This window comes from Zootoca vivipara, chromosome 2 (assembly GCF_963506605.1).
Source record: "Zootoca vivipara chromosome 2, rZooViv1.1, whole genome shotgun sequence".
Classification (NCBI taxonomy): domain Eukaryota; kingdom Metazoa; phylum Chordata; class Lepidosauria; order Squamata; family Lacertidae; genus Zootoca; species Zootoca vivipara.
In genome coordinates, this window is record NC_083277.1 from 29,521,843 (window position 1) to 29,532,235 (window position 10,393).

General features: G+C 44.3%; 1 protein-coding gene across 18 annotated transcripts in view; it reads right to left on the reverse strand.

Moving 5' to 3' along the window:
• Window positions 1-9,582, reverse strand: part of FOXP1 (forkhead box P1) — a 548,710-nt gene extending 539,128 nt beyond the window's left edge. For 12 of the 18 annotated variants that reach the window (XM_060271346.1, XM_035106653.2, XM_060271349.1 and 9 more), the window contains exons 1-2: window positions 9,359-9,581; window positions 6,735-6,840 (exon numbers count right to left, since the gene is read on the reverse strand). The gene's annotated coding sequence lies outside the window, so the exon portion shown is untranslated. Of the gene's footprint in view, window positions 1-1,083; window positions 1,166-6,734; window positions 6,841-9,358 lie in introns of all 18 variants that reach the window. The other 6 variants (XM_060271348.1, XM_060271340.1, XM_035106646.2 and 3 more) reach the window with 2 other exon arrangements.
• Between the last annotated feature and the right edge of the window lie 811 nt (window positions 9,583-10,393).

The following is a 10,393-nucleotide window of genomic DNA, read 5'->3' on the forward strand; positions in this document are numbered from 1 at the left end:
TCTCCAAAGAGCTCAAACTGGTATATATTGTTCTCTCCAATCGTAGATTAGGCACAACTGGTCCAAGGTCACTTAGTGAACTACCTAGACAAGGGTGGTTTTGAACTCTGTGGTCTTTCAGGCCAATGTTCTAACAACTACACCACATTGCTTATTGGGGAGGACTGCAATGTACATGAGCAGGAGGATCTCTGTCTTCCCCATGCCAGTACAGCAATGTCAATACCTCAGCACAGTTACTCTTAAATTATATCAGGCCCGCTGAACATAGGCGTGATAAACTGTTATATTTTATAAAATGATATTTATGATAGGACTGCATTATCTGAAAAGCAAAAGGGAACAGTACAGGTCAATTAGATTCCTGGCAAAAGGAATGACTGAAGAGAATTACTTGAGAATTTTGGCATCCAAGAATCTCATATATGTTTACCACTACACATTCAAGACATTGTGTAGTCACTGCTAAGAAGGTTTACAGTGGAACTGAGAATTCTGTAATGCTAAACTATTGAGGAAATAAGCACTAAAACAATCATAACAATAACTACAATTGTTCCAAAGCAAATCATTAAAAGCAAACAATACACTTGAGAATCATTTTTGCATTTGTTAGCATTCCTTTTTAAAATTATTCTGAGTAGCTGCCTTGCGGAAAACCTACAGTAAGAACATTCCTAGATATCTTTCAACATAAAAGACATAATGTAAATATTTCATGAAATGAATTCCATTTTAAAAGATCTGTCAATATATTTACAGTGCTCAATCCTACTTCTGCCTTTAATTAAATTTAACATGCATACTTTAATGCAATTTAAATAGATTATTAGTTGTCAGAATATAGTATAAATTTTGTTTACGATTCAGCTTCTTTAAGTACTTGCATTGAGGAAACTCTTTTAACCCCATGACTGAGTAGTACTAAATGTTGAGAGGAGACTTCTAAAGAGCGTCTGCTGCCCTTTGCACTCTTGCAATAATCTTAAATTACTACAACTTAATTACAATTTCAAGGCACTAAATTGAGATATTTTGAAATGGAACAGAAAGACTAGCAGTGACCAAAAAAAAATCACTTACAATGATCCAGGTATTAGGGACTTCTTCTTTTTAACCAGGTGAAGGTAGTTCTGCTACAATGCCTCTTGTTCTTCATTTCAAACTGAAAATTATTTCACTTTTAGAAAATAGCTAGATAAATAGCTAAGCAATAAGCAGACTATTCTGAGTTTCCATAACATACAAACACCCTGTATGTGTTATATTGCAGAAACTGCAAAGAGATAAAAGTGGACAACTAGTTAACTCTGAAGACTAAAGCAATTACAGTAGATAGCCATGGCTATTGTGTGCGTTTTTGCTGCACGTAATTAACATGTCATTTTTGTGGAAGAATGTCAAAGTACACTTGAGTATCTTTCTTGTATTGTGTTTAACTCCAGCAAATAGTTTCTTGAGTAATCTCTTGAAATCTTTCTATATAAACTGGACAAATACAAAAACTGAGCAAACGCAGGCTACATTCTGCTTGCTTGCTTAATTCAAATCCTCAGTATTTTTACTTTGTACAGAATACCTTCTGAAATCATCTCACTATTGTCAGTAGAGTTACTATTTAAACAGTTGTTACAGGTAACAATGGAAAGTTTGGACTGTTTTCCAGCGTTTTCATATTACTGTTTTTGGAAGTTAAACTAATTTTCTCCTGTACCCCATGAAAAGCTCTCAGCAATGTATACAGTTATTTAACTTTACCACCAGTTCAATGAAACAGCACACCTAACTTAAGAGACAATCATAGGTATGTTAATAGGACTACTCACTTGCTCATTGCTTACAAGTTTAAAATCTTGCCTGGATCTGGGTCTGTACAACTTACTGTAAATACACTGCAAGAACAATGTGCTCTAAACATCCACATACTGGATCTTAAAATTTAGCTGTTGTTCCTACCATAATGCATATTCTTAATTACGTTACTGCATGTTCCGTGAGCTAGCAATACCCAAAAATAAATCAGGAATTTTTAGTATACGGGAAGCGCAAGCCAAATGCTTAATCCATTGTCAAGTAAGCCCTTTACTTCTCCTGTCGGATCACAAATGGAAATGCTGTGTCACTGTAGCTATGAAAATGAAAGGCTCTGGGTTCAAGGCCTCATTTCAGATGCAGGAAACTGGATGACTGCGGGCCTCACTAAAACCACACATATGGCTGAAAGCAGTTAGGCTTGTCAGATCAAATTAACAAAAATAAGGGAGCCTGGCATCCACTTTCTGTACATCAGCTGAGCTGCCATGCCTTGAGACATGGACAGCCACCATTCTGTAGGTAGGAGGCTGTGATTTGTTACAATAAAAGACACACGTTCAAAATGAAGTATGCCCCTTAAAATCTCGGGGACACAGCATCTCTAAAAGCAGTTTTTATTTGTGCTATACATCTGCAATTATCAGTGCTGCAAATGGAATTAGACGCAAGCCAAGGTGAATACACCACAGCACTGTCTTCTTATTGCCACAGGTTTAATTCTGAGTGTCTTCTTTCTTAGAACTGAAACACTTTTAAAGTTGCTGCTCAGCTTAATGTTTAAAATAGTAGGAGGTACAATGAAAGAAGAGGTGGCTTTTTACAGAGTTGTGGTCTATGCCGTAATACATACATAAGCTGGTACTCCTTCCTCCCAGTGTCCTGACTGAGGATATGCAACATGTTTGCATAACCAGAGGTTCAGATAACTGAAAAGTGGTATTCATGTTGTCATGAAACTATGAAGTGTTAATTTGTATAATCCAGATTTTAAAAGCAAAACATAAAAACACCCTGAATTTAGCTAACAGATACTATTTTAATGTTGCATGTATACACATTAATAAACACACACATATGTTCTTAGGTGTTTCTTTGAAGGACCAAGAAACTCACATGGCACATTGGGGGGGGGACAGTGAAACACAAGGTGAAGCTGCTTGAAGTTTCATTTTAAACTACAAATATACACCCATTCATTGTGGTATAGGAAAAGGATCGTGCTCCCATGTTGTCACCTTTTAAAAACAAAACAAAGTAAAACAAAAAACATGCACACATGAAAGCCTAGTTCCATATAACCAGGCCCTGTTGAGCTGCATAAAAACATTTTAGCTCAGTGCCTTGAAGTTGCAATTAAGTTATAGTAATTTAAGATTATCACAAGAGCAAAGGGCAGTAGCAGCACTTCAGAAGACTACTCTCACCACTTAATGCCACTCAATCTTGGGGTTAAAGGAGCTTCTTTTAGTGTAAGTACCTTAAAGCAATGGAATCGTAAACAAAATTTATACTATTATACTGTCAGCCTATAATCTATTTAAATTTTATTAGAGCATCTCCAAGAACATTTTAAAGGCAGAAACACTATTGTGTCCTATAAATAACCGGGCGGACTTGGTGAAATTATTTCACATGCATAGTACCTGTATGTATAAAACACATTAGATGAAATGCTTTACAGAGTTACGCATACACAAGTTTGCATATGAATTAAATAGTGCAGTCCAGCTGCTAATGTATTTACACAAAAGAAAATTCAGTGGGTACAATCCACCTTCATTCCAGTCAATGGAAATTCTCATTGATTATACTTGGAGATGGATTGTATCCAACAACTTCCTGCTCAAAGAAGAGGCAAGCTACAACAATATCAGTTTTCAATTTGGAAAAGTTCCCCATTTAATATTATTCTATACATTGTTTTTCCATGCTGCAAAAAAGCAATGTCAGATGATTCTAAATTTGTATTATTACTCCTCATTGTCATCGTTCTTGCATTATGTAAACTAAATTAAAATTGGGGGGGGGGGGCAGTGCTGCATTTTCCTTCCAAAAGCATTGCATAAATTATAACCTAGAAAGTAGAAGTCTTAATTCTGCTAACAGTACAGAAATGAAATATTTCTACCTTTGTTAGTGTAAATGCTAGGGCTGGGGGACTAAGAAATATTTATAGCTTTTTTAAAAAGCTACACAATGCCACAAATGGTTTAATAGCATACATGTGTACGTCTAATGAACATGTGCTTAATGATATTATAAAAGTACCGATAATAAAAATGTATCTAATCATCAATGAAGTAGGTTTGGATGGTTATGAAACTGACATTTTCAAAAGGTAGTGTTTCTCTTACTATCTGAAATGCTAATTCAAGATCCATTTAAGCTATTTATTCATTTATCATTATTTACCTGTTGTATATACTGTCATACGGGAATTGTTTCACTTTGTAATTTTAGAAATGCCATTTATTAAAATAGTAGTCGTGGTAAGAAACTAGTTTGCAAATAACAGTTGCATTATTACAACAAAATGAATATTTCAGACAAAATAAATAACCTAACCAAGACTAAGAGCACAAACCTATACCTACTCAGAAGTAAGTTCCATTGTGTTCAGTGGTAGCTACTCACAGGAAATTGTGTACATTCTTGCAGCCTTGGACTTCAAGCATAACCACACTTCCTAGGCTATAAGTCCCACTATATTCAGTGAAATTTACTTCTGCATAGTATTGTGCTGCAGTAATGTTTAATGCCACTTTCTTTAAATTATACAAAACCAGGAAAATGCTGTAATAATTGCTTACAGTGCTCTTTAAAAATGAAATACAATTTTGACATTGTTCTATTTGGGCATTAAAAATCACTCAGAACATTCTGTCCCAATGACTGGCATGTTTTACAGCGTATAAAAAACACTGCTTTGATTTCCTAAGACTCGAACTACAGAACCACATAAAACTACCATCACAATGAAATTGTTCCGGTCCATATCCGAATAACACCTCCAGAAACCCCCAAATGTCTTTGTTCGCTGAGAGGATCCCTAACTGAAAGACTGAACTTCAGTGCTTCCCCCCCCCCAATTTGTTTTTTTACAGATGCTTGAGAACTCAAGCGTTCCCTCTCTGCACTTCAAGATGTTGCAGATGGGGGGGGGGGTGAAGTTGTACACCAAGGCATTGCGAATACACAACTCAGCCACATCAGGGAATGCCTTTCTTTAAATTAACTAAGTCTTGCAAATAATAATTAGGTCAAAAATACTATCTGAAATAGAACAGATAGGCTTTCCTCCAAGTTACAAGGTTCCACAACAAAGATCAGTATTTGTAATGGTCCCATTTCTGCATAAATGAACATAGAAGTCTTGCTGCCTGATCGAATAGTCCAGATCTTTTCAGTGAAGCAGCTCCTAACAACAGCCCAGCAGCAGCTTTGTTTGATCTCTCCTGCCTTCCTTAATCTGGGTTGTCAAGGTTCACTTGTTGGAGGCTGTTTACTTTACTTTAAAAAAAAAAAGGAAAGTGATTTTTCTTTCTCTCCCCCCACCCCAACCTCTCATACAATGACTAATCCAAAGACTGAGGAGGAAAGAATGCTGCCAGTCCAAGATGTTAAACCTGAAATACATTTCTTTGCATTGAGATTCTAGCTGACACAATTTGAATAGCAGTGCGTGGAAAGTCGTCCCCCCCCCCCCCACACACACTGCCCTTTCGTTCTGCACAGTGATAAGATGGTTAAACAAAAAAAAATAGAAGAGAAGTTGAATTCTACATTTTTAAAGCAGTTCAAATTTATTTACTGTTCTCTTATTCTGATTTGCAATCCTGCCTCTCAAGATTCATGGGTTGGAGAAAAATGGATATTGGGGGGGGGGGGGAACCTGTCCTTTAAAAACTTGGGGAAGACTCAGGTTCATTAAAAAAAATGAACTGTTATTTTTGGATTTTTGTTTCTTCTTTTGCATCTGACAATTTAAGTAAGAGCAAATGATATAAGCAAAAGAGCATGAGCTCTTACATTTATCTGCAATGGTACAGGCATTTCCTTAGGTCTCCTTATGCTTTATACAATTAGATAAACAATGAACGTCTGATATAGTCAGAGAGCAAACTGTAAATAAAATGTATTTTTAAAGTGTTATCACTCAGTACACGAAGACTCAGGATTATGTTATATCAGACATATATAGGCTATGCAAATATTGTTCATATTACTCATTCTCCTAAAAGTGACCAAAACTGAAACCCTAAACTTCTAAGAACAGAAGATCTCATTCTCCAAGGATTTGTTATTCAAAAAGCAACAGTAAACAGCTGGCTGTTGGGCTCATCATTCTAAAGAGCAGGGGATGTGTTGTTGTTTTTAACAGAACCAACTTTCCAGTGGTCATTTTCAGGATGCAACTGCAACACTCCCACCCAGTTCAAAATCAGCACAAGCTGGGCCACTGCCTTCCCTAGTCCTGCCTGTGGCTTCTGGTCTTTCTGCACTATTTCGCATGGAAATGGGGAAAAATTAAACCATGGCAGACTGAGACAGTGTAAAATCAATACACTTAGTAATCATCCCAGCAATGGTATTTTAACACAATGGCTTGGAAATAATTAATAGCAGGGTGGGATGAGATTGGAGGGGGATGAGAAATGTCATCATATTTTATGACAGCACTTTTGTTTTTGGTAAACTCCTGAACTCGTTTCCTTAGCTTAAAAACAAGGGAACTATATTTTTTGCTTCCTCTTCTTCCCCTCCTCCCGCATTTTCACTAGAAACAAAAATCCGAGCTGGCAGTTCAGAAGGTTTATATCTCTTTTAGGGATGAGGTTCAGTTACTTTCCTGTATTGGGGTTTTTTGTCTGGGTAGGTTAGGGATTTCTGAAAGCCTTCACTGGTTCTCCCATACTTACCGATAGAAAAAGCTCTGCGACTGTGTGATCGCCACCATCAGCACCCAGCTCCTAAGCCAAAGGCTGCTGTTGCTCCTGTGCTCTCCGGCAGGCAAAACTTTGGGCTCTATAGTCGAGAAGAAACCAAGGGTACTTTCAACAAGTCTCCACAAAACAGGTTTTGGTTAAGAGGTGGGGGAGGCGAAGAACTGGAGGAGGGAGGGGGTGGAAATGTAAGGTTGTGTCTAAGGGAATGATGGGGGGGGGAGAGAAAGCCTTGGAAAGCTCTTGCAAGAAAGGGATCAGGAAATCAGATATAGTAATAGGATCTAAGATTGTCACAGACGCACACGCGCCTACACACACAGACACACACCCAGCCCTCTTTCCTGCTCAGCTGGGATCTGCTCTTTTTTGCAGATGCACCAGGGGCAAATCATGGCAGGCTGCCTGGGTGTGTGAAGTTGCACATGTATATTCACATACTCCAGGTCAAGAAGCGGCAGCAAGTGAACAAGCGAGGCGCACAAGCGGCCGCCGGCAGGAGGCTGAGCGCGGACGGAAGATGCGCTCCCCACCTCCGAGCTTGGAAGGAAAGCATCGAGCCCGGGGTGGGGGACTACTGTCTCGCGACAAACTCACTTTAGAGGTAGCCGCAACACAAGACTCAACAGCAACCAGCTGCGGGGAGAAACAAGGGTGGAGTGGGGGGAGAATGCCGAAGGCAACCAAAGGCCCGCGGGTGCGGCGCCGGGAAAGCCGGCGCAGCTGGAGCCGCAACGCGCACCAGCGGGCGCGCCAACTTTTCCGAACTTGTCCCGGCTGCGAAGGCGCTCGCCCGGCCGCAGCCACCCGAGGCAAAGGAACCGCCGGCGCGGCAGCCGAGAAGCAAGCGAGCCAGAGCCGGGAAGCTTTAGCGCAGGCACCGGGCAAAAGGTGGAGGTGTAGAACTGTGCGCTTTGTGTGACACCAGGGGTGGGGAGGTGGGAGAGAGGAGAGCCACTAGGTAAGTGGTGTCATTTGTGTGTGTGTGTGCGCGCGCGTGTGTGACTGCATGTCAAGTCGTTGCGGATGTGACTTGCCGACCGCCTTGGAAATCGCCTGCCTAGGGCTCCCTCCAGTGTGACTTTGTGGAGTGTGCGGCGACCGGGTGCGGGGCGAGAGGAAAGGCGCGCGGCTCTTGGGCACGGTTTGTGCCGGGGGGGGGGGGGAGTCGCTCACTTTCGTAACTTAGCGCTGTGGACACCACGGCTCGGGTCACCACTTGCGGCCGTTGTGCGTATATGCGCGTTTGTGGCTTCCCCCTCCAGCAGGGAGATCCCCCGCTTTCCTCGTGTGGAAAACTACGGTCGTCTCCACGTGCGTGGCTGCCGCGTCTCAGCGCGCCTTGAGCCCGGCTGCGCGCGTGGACTTGTGTCTCCCTGAGCTGCGCGGCTGCGCTTGCCTGCCTGCCTGTGCAGGCGATTGTTGCCAGCGTCGTATTTGTAGTTTGTGTCTGTGAGAATGCCTGTTCCCTCTTCTGAATGTTCCTGAGTGTTCCTGAATGTGTGACCGAGGAGGGGTTGTGATGTTATCTTTGGCGTGGGGCGTGGAAGGGACCGGGGAGGGGAGAGAGAGGAATACCAATGGGTCAGTCTGGCCCTTGTGTATCACCATCAACACCAGTCTGACATTACGAGAGTTGCCATAGTTGGCGCTGCCTTCGCCGTATACAAATTGGCAACGTGTCCTCCGCGGCTTGCAAGATGTGCTGCACACGTTAACAAATCCACGGGCTGCGGGTGTGGAGAGGCGTGTGTGTGTGGTAGGGGGAAAGTCTGACGGCAGCCGCTCCACACGGAACCAGAGGAGCGCAAGAAATGGTGAGCCGAGCGCGTGTGTGAAAACAACCGGAGAGTTCAAGTTCAGTGAGCGTGTAAAGGTGTGAGTCCCCAAGGCCTATGCACTGAAGTTCACTGTACGAAAGCAGCAGAGAGGAGGCAAGAGAAACAGACGGGGCAAAAAGTTTGTTCCAAGTGGGCGAAAAGTTATTTCGCCCGCCTCTTCCTCGCTGAGAAGTACCCCAAGTGACCAAGGGAAGCGCACACGCCCCGCCGGCAAACCCTTCAAACACTCGCCGGCCCCCCTCGCTCACCCCCACCCCGCCGCTCTTCTCCCGCCTGAGGGACTTTCTTCGCGCAAGAGCGCGCGCGCGCGTGCACACCACACACACATATACACACACCACACACCGGGGGCAAAGAGTAAAGAGAAGCTGCTTCCAACTTGCTGCGGTCGTGTGTGCAACGTCCAGCGCGTGGAGAGCGAGAGGGTGGAAGAGAGCGCGGGGCCGGATTTGGGGGGTGGGGTGGGAAGCATGAGGTGCAAATATGGGACATAAAGAAAGAGGAAGAGCCTCGGAGGTGAAGGAGCCGCGGCTTCTTCCCATTGCGCCTGAGGTGCTTTATGCAAATAGGAATGTTTGGGAGTGGGGGTGGGGGAGAGAAAGCAACGGGGGGGGGAGATGCCGGGGCACGTGGAAAGGTGGAGGAGGGGGGTTAGGGCCAGGGGAGGGGGGAGCACTGTAGAGGAGTCGGGAGGGGATAGAAACAAAACAAAACAGGAGACTTAAAAGTGGACGAGAAAAGGCGAAATGGCAAACTCACCCGCTGGAAACGGCCTGGCGGTGCCAGCTAAGGGGCTCCCCCCACTGCGGGCGGGTGAGTGAGTCTGTCTGCCTGCCTGTCTGTCTGTCCCTCCCTTCACTCCACTCACTTCCCTCACTCCCTCTCCAAGCCAGCCAGCCCCATGCAGCAGGCACAGCGTGCAACACAAGCCACACAATAAATAACAATAGAGTCCTCCGCTCGAGTCGGGAACTAGCTTTCCAAAGGGGGGAGAGCAGAGCAGCAGCAGCAATCAGGCAAGGCAGAGCAAGGCAACCCAGTAGCAGAGGCAGAAGCAGCACAAGCAAGCGAGGGAGGGCAGTCCTCCCCCACCCGTACCCCCCACATCCCCTTTTCCCTCCCCCCCAATAACACCCCCCCGCGCTGGGATAAGCTCCTCGCGGCTTTGCTCCGAGTGCCTTGCGGCCACTTTGGAGTTGGGCTCGCTGTTTTCCCCCTTTAAAAAAGCTTTTTTTAAAGAGAGGGCGAGGAAAAATAACACCCCGCGGAGGGAGATTTTGTTATTTTTTGGTGTTATGAGTCCCTGACGTCACATCCACCTGCTGGGTAAACAAGGCTCAGTGCAAAAAGAAGGGGGAGAGGGAGAAGAGAGAGGGAGATATCGCAGTTGCAGACGCGCGCACACACAAAAAGAATGGGAGAGAGATGAGGAGAAGGAGGGAGCGGGCAGGAGGGAGCGCAGCAAATAGGGGCGGCGGGGGGAATCTGCGGGAGGAGATTGGGAAAGAGGAGCTAGGGAGAGGGGAAGAAAACTAAAGAGAAGGCGGCGGCAAGCGGGGTGGGGGGGGGGGGGAACGAGAAGAGGAAGCGGAGGCAGCCCGGAGAAGAGCAAACAGGAGGGGTTGGGGGGCAAGGTAAGGGAAGATCTGCGGCGATCTCCATGGGTCGGACTTCGGCTTGCTTTGTTGGATTCTTTTGTAAGGGGGAGGCGGGAGGCGCTAAACAGAGATGAGAGTACGAGGGAAGCAATTGGAAAGTGCAAGTGCTTTGGGAGCCAAATGCCGGCTTCCTCTT